Source organism: Neomonachus schauinslandi, chromosome 6, assembly GCF_002201575.2.
Source record: "Neomonachus schauinslandi chromosome 6, ASM220157v2, whole genome shotgun sequence".
NCBI lineage: Eukaryota > Metazoa > Chordata > Mammalia > Carnivora > Phocidae > Neomonachus > Neomonachus schauinslandi.
This window is the reverse complement of record NC_058408.1, coordinates 119126251-119135510: the sequence shown is the minus strand read 5'-3', so window position 1 is coordinate 119135510 and position 9260 is coordinate 119126251. Positions and strand designations below refer to the sequence as shown.

General features: G+C 46.9%; 1 pseudogene; it reads left to right on the top strand.

The window, feature by feature from the left end:
• The first annotated feature begins 7955 nt into the window (after positions 1-7955).
• On the top strand, positions 7956-9002 carry LOC110589454 (annotated as a pseudogene).
• Positions 9003-9260: the final 258 nt, after the last annotated feature.

Here is a 9260-nt window from a genome sequence, read left to right as displayed (position 1 = left end):
GGCCCGGCGGGCGGGCGCGAGGAGAGCGGAGCCGGCGGCGGCGGCGGCGGCGGCGGCGGGCGCGGGGCGAGCGCGCCGAGGGGGCGGAGGAGTTGCCGTGGGTTTGTTTACGCATTGCTGCCCGGCTCGGGGCACAGCCCGCACTCCCTGATTGGACACAAACTGGGGCACAGCCTCTCGCCGCCGCCCGCCAGGCCTCCTCGAGCAGCCTCCGCGCAGCTCCCGGAGCGCCCTGCCCAGCACGGCCCGCGGCGGTGCCCGGGCCTGGAGGGGACCAGCCGCGGCGGCCACTGGGGGCGGGCGTGGAGCCACTCGTTCGCCCAAGGCTCGCGATCGCCCACCTGTAGTGGCCCGACCTTGGCAAGGAGAAATTCGAAACTTCTGAGGCTGGAGACTTCGTATCATTCAGCCATAGAAGGGGCATTTCCCTCCCCACCCCAACCCCCCCCCAACAGACGGAGGAAGCTTGCCCTTGAATGGATGGAAAGCAGCAGCTCAAATGTACCCCTTCAGCGATGGTCACGCCGAACCTTCCTCCATAAGCTATCCATCAGAGCTGTTTCTTCCCGGCCTCCAGGTTCTCTGCTTGTATTCTGTCCTCACGCAGCATTCAAAGTTGCCATCCCAGAAGTGACCTTGCCACATGATGCCTAAGATCCCAGATGACTCCCCATGGCCTCAAACCCCAATTCCTTAGTCTCAGAGTCTTCCACAGCTGGGCCTCCACCAGTCAGTCTCCTCCTCTCCACGGCCCAACCCTCACCCCCCAAACCCTTGCCTATGGACAACACTTTAGATGCCTCTGTTCTTTCGAGACTGATTTTGATCCTGCTGTGTTCTCTGCCAAAAATCCCAGAAAACCCTGTAGGTCCCTCAGCTTGTCAAACCCTCGTAAGCTCAGCTTGTCTAGCATCTCCTACCATCTCTGTGCAGTCTCCCCGAACCCCGTGCAGAATCCACCCCTAGTGGTTGGCATCAGTCTGGCTTCAGGGTCAGTCATGTGCTTACTCTGTGCCCCCATTAGTCTGTGGATTCCTTAAGAACAAGAGCCTGGTTTTAACAGGGCCCTGGGGATGGGAGAGATGAACGCTGTAAGAACAAAATTGTTACTGAGTGTCTGCAGCTCTGTTGGTACTAGAAAAACTCAAGAGAGTCTCTATCAAGAGGGTCTCCTGGTAGTCTGCAAACCTCATCTTGCAAAAAGCAAACACTTCCAAAGACTGAGAATGCCCTCCATTTCCCCTGTGTCTCTGTGTTCTTCCCCACCACACCTAGCTATGTGCCATCTATACACATAATGGGCACTTGATAACCCTTGGGGTAATAAAACTGAGATGTTCCTTAAACTCAGGCTCAAGGTGATTAAAGTGAGTACGGTAAATCATGGAGGAATAGACATGAATGGCCGTGAACCCGTTCTTTTACAGATAGTTCCTAAGCTAAGAGTCCCTCAACTCTGACAGCTAGTATGGATTTGTCACTCTCCAATCAAGTACTGGGGAAGTAGACCCAGACCCTTCTCGACTCTTGGGATGGCTGGATTTCTTTCTCTCTTTAGATTCTCTGCTTCCAGTCCTACTGGGAACACTGCCTTTGAACTCTGAGGGTAAATCCAAGTGAAAGTTTTCTTTCCCAGGCAATTCAATAGTGATGATTTAATGCAGCGAATTAGGTACAAAGGTGTTGAAAGAACTGGAAGTGCAACCAGGGGAAGGTGAGGCAATTCTGAGATTAGCAACTGCTGGATGCATCTCCTCTCCTAGGGCCCGAGGGACAAAGGGAAGAGGCTGCCAAAACCATGAAGGTCTTGCCCAGTGAGAGCTGGAGCCATGAAGGAAGTTGCAACTACTGCTGGAGGTGCCTCTGAAAGCCAAGAAATCCCCTGGTTTCTTCCTCCCACCCTCCAGGGCCACCCAGTGTAGAAAGCAGAAGCCAGCGGACAAGACGACAGAGAGCAGGGGTCAGAGCCCCTACGGAACAGGTCAGAGTAGGGAAAGGAGGTGGATCAGAGAGCATAGTGGCAAGCCACTGGCATTCAGGGCTTGGGCGAGGCACCTGCTTACCTCTGGGACTCTTCCTCCGCTCGGGATTCTGCAGGAGCAGAACAAACTTTCTTTCCAAGCCCCAGAACTACCTTCCTCCCTCTGTTCCCTTTCTGCCCTTTTGCTTCCATTTCTCCTTCTGTCCTCTTCTCTACCATAATTCCCTTATATCTCCTTTTCTGTCTTATTCTCTAGCTCTCATTTTTCTCTTCGTGTTCCAATATACTTCCTCCTAACTTCTCTCTTCTCCCTTACCTCTGTTTGTCCTACTCCTTCCTGGGCAGGATGGCAGCCTTCTTCAGCATGAAGGAGAGGAGCAGATTCCTATGGTAGGCCATGGAATTCGGAACTATTGTACAGTCCCCTCCAGACACTGTGCCTAGATATTTCACCTACGGTATCTCATTTCATCTTCGCCTCACCTACTACCTGGGCACCAGTGAATATAACTGTGGTGGCTTCACTATTGCCCATCAGAGGGAAGGCTTTGCTGGTGCAGGTCACCAACATCACTGCTCTTAGCTTTTCGCATCTGTGAGTGGCTCCTTCCACCTTTCTTTTTCCTACCCTACGTCTTTTCCTTCCACTAGCTCAAACATTTCTCCCAAATCTCAACCCCCAACAGCCTAATAGACCTGCATTCTAACTTGGCATTTCAGCTAACTTTTGAAGGATGGGTAGAATTCAATAAATGGAGATCAAGGAAGGGCCTTCTTGGGGGAACAGTGGATAATATGGTCCAGTTTGACTGAACAAAAGGTAGAGCTGGGATCTAAGACCAGATTTCAGATATTTGCCTTTAGATTTCAGTTCTCTAAGACAGACTACTCAGAAACACAGACTAACCTTAAGAATATTAAGTATGGGTATAATTTATATAATTAGAATCAGAATATTTTAAAGCCTGAAAGCAGTCAAGACATTGTCCGGCCCAACATGTCATTTTTAAGTGAATGACCTGAGGCCTAACAGGCTTAGGTAACTGGACTTTGTCGATAGCTAAACGCAGATATTAGAGTTTGATTACCTGTGTTCAAATGTCTGCTTTGACACATGTGAGGTTATATGACCTTGAACTTATCTGTGTTTAAGATTCCTCATCTATAAAATAGGAAAATGAGAGAATCTACCTCAGTGGGTCATCAGGAGAATTAAATGTTTTTTACAGGTAAAACAACACAGTGCTTGGCATGTAGTCAGTCTTCCATAAATAGAGTTGAATATTATTAGGATTTCCCATGGCTATTCGGCTAGCCAGTATTTACCAGAGTCAGAACTTGTCCCCATATCTTTTCAGCAGGAATTGAGTGTTCTCTCCATTCCTAGAAACCATGTCTTAGGGTGCTCTTTGAATGCCATCTGAAAACATGGTCCTCCTCTGGTGTGCTGTTTAAAGAAGTTCTCTGTTACGCTCCCAGATGCCATTCATCTGTGCGCCTCCTGCCACCTGCTCTAACACCGGCCTCAGCAGCCCCCCTATTCAGTCAGGACTGACTGCGCTTGGTGGAGTTCTGGCAGAAGGAGGGGGCGTGACAAATGAGCAAGGGGCCTCTATTTCACAGTCAGCAATCTAGTTTATGAGTTTTGAGATCGTCATATTTGACGAATTTAAATTTCAAAGGACAAAAAAAAATATTGAATTAAAGGGATTTGAATGATCTGTCATCCTGTGGCCCATAGAGCGTCAAACCTACCAGCTTCAATTTTGATGGTTCCTTGGGGGAGCTCCCTGGGACCAAGAAAAAGCCTTCCTTTAACCAGGTGTCCAAGCCTTCAATATAATGTGATGGAAGAGAATCTTCTTGGTCCCTCCACCTTTCCTTTCTGAGTCTCGGGCTCCACTTTTCAAAACTCCCCATGAGCTTCGTGTAGTTCACTCTCTGGACTGTAAGCTTCTTGAGGCAATTAACCTCATTTACTTACCTTTTAATCTCTGGGACCTAGCTCAGGATCTGGGGTCTACCGGCTACCCACAGGCTGCTGAACTGACCAGAGCGATCACACACACACACACACACACACACACACACACGTCCTCCGAAAGGGTCCCTCCTTCTCCCCCTTCGAATCTTTGTCCCCTCAGTTGACGTCCTTAGCTAGTTGTCGACCTGTTCCACTAATTCACCGGAAAGCATGACAACAGCTGAATGTGAAATAAATGTGCATTTTGCAATACTAACTGCATTCAAAGGGGGTTATTTTAATGGTGTAAATCCAGGCAGTATTTTAAGAGGGTCAGGAAGACATTTTTGGGGGGCAGCTGGGCTTTCCTAACACCTTCGCATCACACCACACACACTAAAACTTACCTCTCCTATAAATAAAGGCTATTTGACTCTCATTGTTACACATTTTACTTCAGATTTCTTAGGCTAAATTGTAGATGGCCCCCATTCTATATATGGCTGCATTAATCATCCTAAGTCACTTCTTAAAAGGCACAGTTTTCTTTAATCTTAAAAAAAGTTAATCATTGTCCCATTTTTCTCTTTGTTTTTTTTTTTTTTTAAGATTTTATTTATTTATTTGACAGAGAGAGAGAGACAGCGAGGGAGGGAACACAAGCAGGGGGAGTGGGAGAGAGAGAAGCAGGCTTCCCGCTGAGCAGGGAGCCTGATGCAGGGCTTGATCCCAGGACCCTGGGACCATGACCTGAGCTGAAGGCAGACACTCAACCGACTGAGCCACCCAGGCACCCCCCATTTTTCTCTTTGACTTCAAAGCCAGACTAATGACCCAATACCTTGATTGCTCACTGATCAGTGTGCCAAGGACCGGTACATAGAAAGCACTTAGGAAATGGTAGTTATTTTATTATTGTTATTTATTATCAGTATTATCACCTTAAAGAGAGGAGAAAAGCTCTTCTCTGCTTTCCTTCCAGATTTCTTTCAGAAGTTGAACTTTAGCGTCACTTTAGGGAGAGATAAATAATTCATGGTAATCCAATTTTCCCGGTACCACTTGTTTCTGTTTCCCAAAGAGAGGCTGGAAGGATGATTAGGGGTTATCGCACTGCTAGGGTCCTGTAATCAGCCTGGTCCTCTCCATCCCCACTCTGCCCTCCATAATATTCTTGATAAAATGGGAATCACTCAGGCCATCTCTGGCCCAAGAAGAGTTCATAGTGACAGACCAAAGATTTGTTCTCTGATTGTGCTTACAATTCCTTCGGGGCTTTCTCCTGAATGGACCAGAACATTCTCTGTTGAGTTCTGTTTGTTTTTCTGCCTTGGATGACAATTTAGAGAAGAGAATCTCCCCAGTGGCTTCCCAGCAAATAATTCTTTTGTTCTCGCCTATCATACTTCATTTCCTTCCCTTAGGGCACCTTTTGCACCTTGATCATCAAATGGTCTGATTTAACTGTCTTCTTCTCTTTGATTATAGTAAAAAACAAGTAAAACCTCTCATTACTGGTTTTAATGTCCCTTTCCAGGTAGGTGTTCCGTGAAGTCATCTTTGGCCCACTGTATTTGTGCATTGTACTTGACATATCAGGCCTTCGCTGATCCCTTGCTTTCCTCAAGTGTCTGTTGCCCCCTGAGCATCTGGTTGTTTATATTTGAACATCTGTTTTGTTTTGTTTTGTTTTGTTTTGAGTCATAGCAAAAATTGACCTTGGCCTTCCAATAATGAGATTTTCAAAGATCCTAGAATCATAAAATGTTAAAGCTGGAAGGACTTTAGCAGATAACGGAGGCCATCCGATTCCTTTTATAGTGAGAAACCAAGACCCAGAGAAGCCAAGCGTCAGGTGCAAAGCTATGCAGCCTATGATAGGGGAAAACTAGAACCAGGCCCAAGACTCCTGCTTCATTTGTTTCTTGTGAGTTAGATTATGATACCTGGAAATAATAATATGAGGAATTTACAAGTGTCTTCTTCCAACATGTTTACCTTTTCATATCATGGTTTTCCTACTACATTTCCTGGAGGCTCAGAGGAATAAGAATTCCACTGAGGAATCCTATCTAATTCTAATTCCATAGGAAGACATGACTTATAGACCTGAGACTATGTCCCTTAATAATCATCTTTCTTTTCTAGTGGTTCTTTGTACGGTGCACACAGCACGTTCTCAACAATGATGATGATGATAATGGTTGATGATGACCAGGTCTCACATCACTATGCTGTCAGTCGTCTTCTACATTTTGTTCTCAATAGTTCCAGCTATTTCTGGGTTTCAAGCCTTCTGGAATCCTGGCTCATTTAGCTTAGGGTTCTTTAAGAGGGTGATGGGTGTCTTTTCAATAGCTGCCTTCCACTGTGAGGGTGATAACTTCAAATGGTTAGAGACCTACCCTCAAGCACACACACACACACACACATTTTGAAACTTTTCTAAAGTTGAGGAGGTGTGTTCCTAAGATAATACCAACTGTTGCATAAACAAAGCATTCTCTGGTCAGGTAATCTGAAAAATACTAAATGAAACAGAATTAAATAGTTTAGGGTTGGTCGGTTTGTTTTTACTGGAATTCACAGGATCTTTAGAACAGTAATGTGAATCCTGAATTTCTAAGGGAGGGTGGTGAAATATGTAGAATTTCCCAAACATATTTGACCATCAGATCATTTATGGGACTGGTGTAACATGGAACAACCCCTAGGAAATGATAAATATCCTTTGGGTTTCAATTAGAGTATACAGTATTCCATTTGTTCTAAAACTATCTGTTTCAAATGTTAAGATGCCTTTCCCTAGAGTTTGTTTTCTTAGATATAATGACTTAGCCAGTGCCTCTCCTGCTCATTATTTATCATTTTAGGATCTAGATGCTGTTATTTCTCAGCCTGAATTTTTCCACACAGAGAAATCGTAGGTTGTTTAACTCTGACCTCATATCTGAGCTGCTCAATTTTCATAATTATTGCAACTGTCCTACTCTTCTCTACACAGTTTTCAAGGTGTAGGGACAAGAAGGTAATGATAATTCTAGTAATGACAAGTAGCATTTCTGAGTGTGTACAGTGAGCCAGATATTGTGCTAACAGTGCTACGTGTAATATCCCACTTAATGGTCAGCACAACCCTATGACATAGATATTATTATTTTCATGTTACACATGAGGAACCTGAAGTGAGTTTAAGTAACTTTGCCCAAGAAGGTCCCAGGGAAGGAGGGGAAGCTGGGATTGAACTGGATTGTGTTCAACTCTTAAGAATTCCAGGGCCCTGCACTTCCAGTGTTAGTTCTACTTTTTAATGTATGTGCTACCTTCCCAACTGGAATCCTTTAAGAGCAGAGGTCACGTGGCACAGACCTGAGTAGGATCTTCTGTGCTTAATGCAGCACTTGCCATGCTGTAGCCAATATGCCTTTGAAGAGAAAGATGAAGCAACTTGCCCAAGCCATTCAGCTAGTAAATGGTGGACCCAAGATTTGAACCATCTCCCATACCTTGTGCATCATGGATTTCCCACAAGGACCGTGTTCTGTGTACCAAGTGAGCTCTCTTTCCCCTTGGAGGTTGCACTCACTAGGCTTTCCATCACCCCAAACAAGGCATTTTGTGTCCCCCCTCTACCCCCCTCCCCAACCACCCTCACCTGCCACCCCCAACACATTCATTCTGCCCTCTCCCAAACAGACTGTGGTTCTGGACCCAGGGAACTAAATCTACCTGTAATGGCTAATACCTCTGTAAGCAAGAAAGCACTTTTGTCGTTGTTGTGTGCTAATTTTGTTGGAGGTGTTTGGACGATGTTCTCAACCCCAGCACTTCGCATTTGGAAGCCCTTCCAGATATAAAAATCTTTCAGTGTAAAATGAAAAGGCATGCATGGCCGGGGGCGGGGCGCCCCTCTCCCCCAGCCCCGCGCGCGGCCCCCCTGCACGGTTGGTTCCACGCGCCGTCCCGCACCCCTGAGCGCCACGGACATCCCCGCGGGCCGCGCAACAGCGGATGGCTGGACACCGCCTGGCAAAGGGGTTAGCGACGGTATCTCTCTGCATGACCTTGGCCTCTGCGGTCCGCAGGCCCAGCAGCTGCCCCAACATCTCGGCTGGTCAGAGCCCATCTTCCTCATGTGGGTTTCCTCCAAGCTTCATCATGTCAGATTTGAATGGCGCCGCGGAGGATCCCCACAAGAAGGCCAGGACGTCTCCGTACCCTGGCTCTAAAGTGGAGTGAAGCCAGGTCCCCGACGAGAAAGCGAGCGGCCCGAGTACAAGCCTGTCGACTACACTGCCGGTTCTGTCTTGGCCCGGCCCATGTGGGCAGGCCCTCCGGTGGGCGAAAGGAACTTCTCTCCTAAATTCAATGAGGAGGATGGGCATGTTGAAAGAAGGAGCCAGAATGGTTTGTATGAGGTTCAGAATGGCAGACCTAGAAACCCCGCGGATCGGACAGGGCTGGTGGGCAGAGGGCTTTTAGGGCGGTGGGGTCCCAGTCATGCTGCAGATCCCATCTTAACCAGGTGGAGAAAGGACAGTAAGGGAAAGAAAATTATCCATCCTTTTTCTGAGAGAAACGTCCTGCAATTTGTAGCCATCAAAAGGAAGGACTGTGGAGAAGGGGCCATCCAGGGGGCATGGTGGAGCCAGGAGAGAAAATGAGTACCACATTGAAGAGAGAATTTGGGGAGGAAGCCATGAACTCCTTACAGACATCTAGAGCAGAAACACAGGAGTTGGAGAAACAACTGGGCAAACTGTTCAGTCAGGAGCACTTTGTGGTCTATAAAGGTTATGTGGACGATCCCCGAAACACAGATAATGCGTGGATGGAGACAGAGGCTGCAAACTACCACAATGATATAGGTGAGATAATACAGGTGAGATAATGGATCATCTTCCTCTGGAAGCTGGTGATGATGCCAAGAAAGTGAACTGGGTGGACATCAGTGATCAACTCAAGCTTTTTGCCAGCCATTCCCAATTTATTCAACTCGTGGCTGAGAAACGAGGTGCCCACTGGAGGGAGGGCATGGACTCCAACTGCCGTGAATAGTGACTTGGAGTCTCACAAAAGCCCAAGGTCTTCAAATGGACATGGGCGTATGTGAAACAAACAACCCAGAACTCCCCCTGACCAGGATAGGGAACTTCTTTTGGTGATTATTTGCAAAACTGATAGCACTATGAAGGCTTTGTGTCAGGGAATAATATTAGACAAATATAGGAGATCAGGATCACAAACTTCCGGTTTTCCAGTCGGAAGAGGAATATAGTCACCTGTCGTATATGTTGTATACTTGGCTTTTAACCA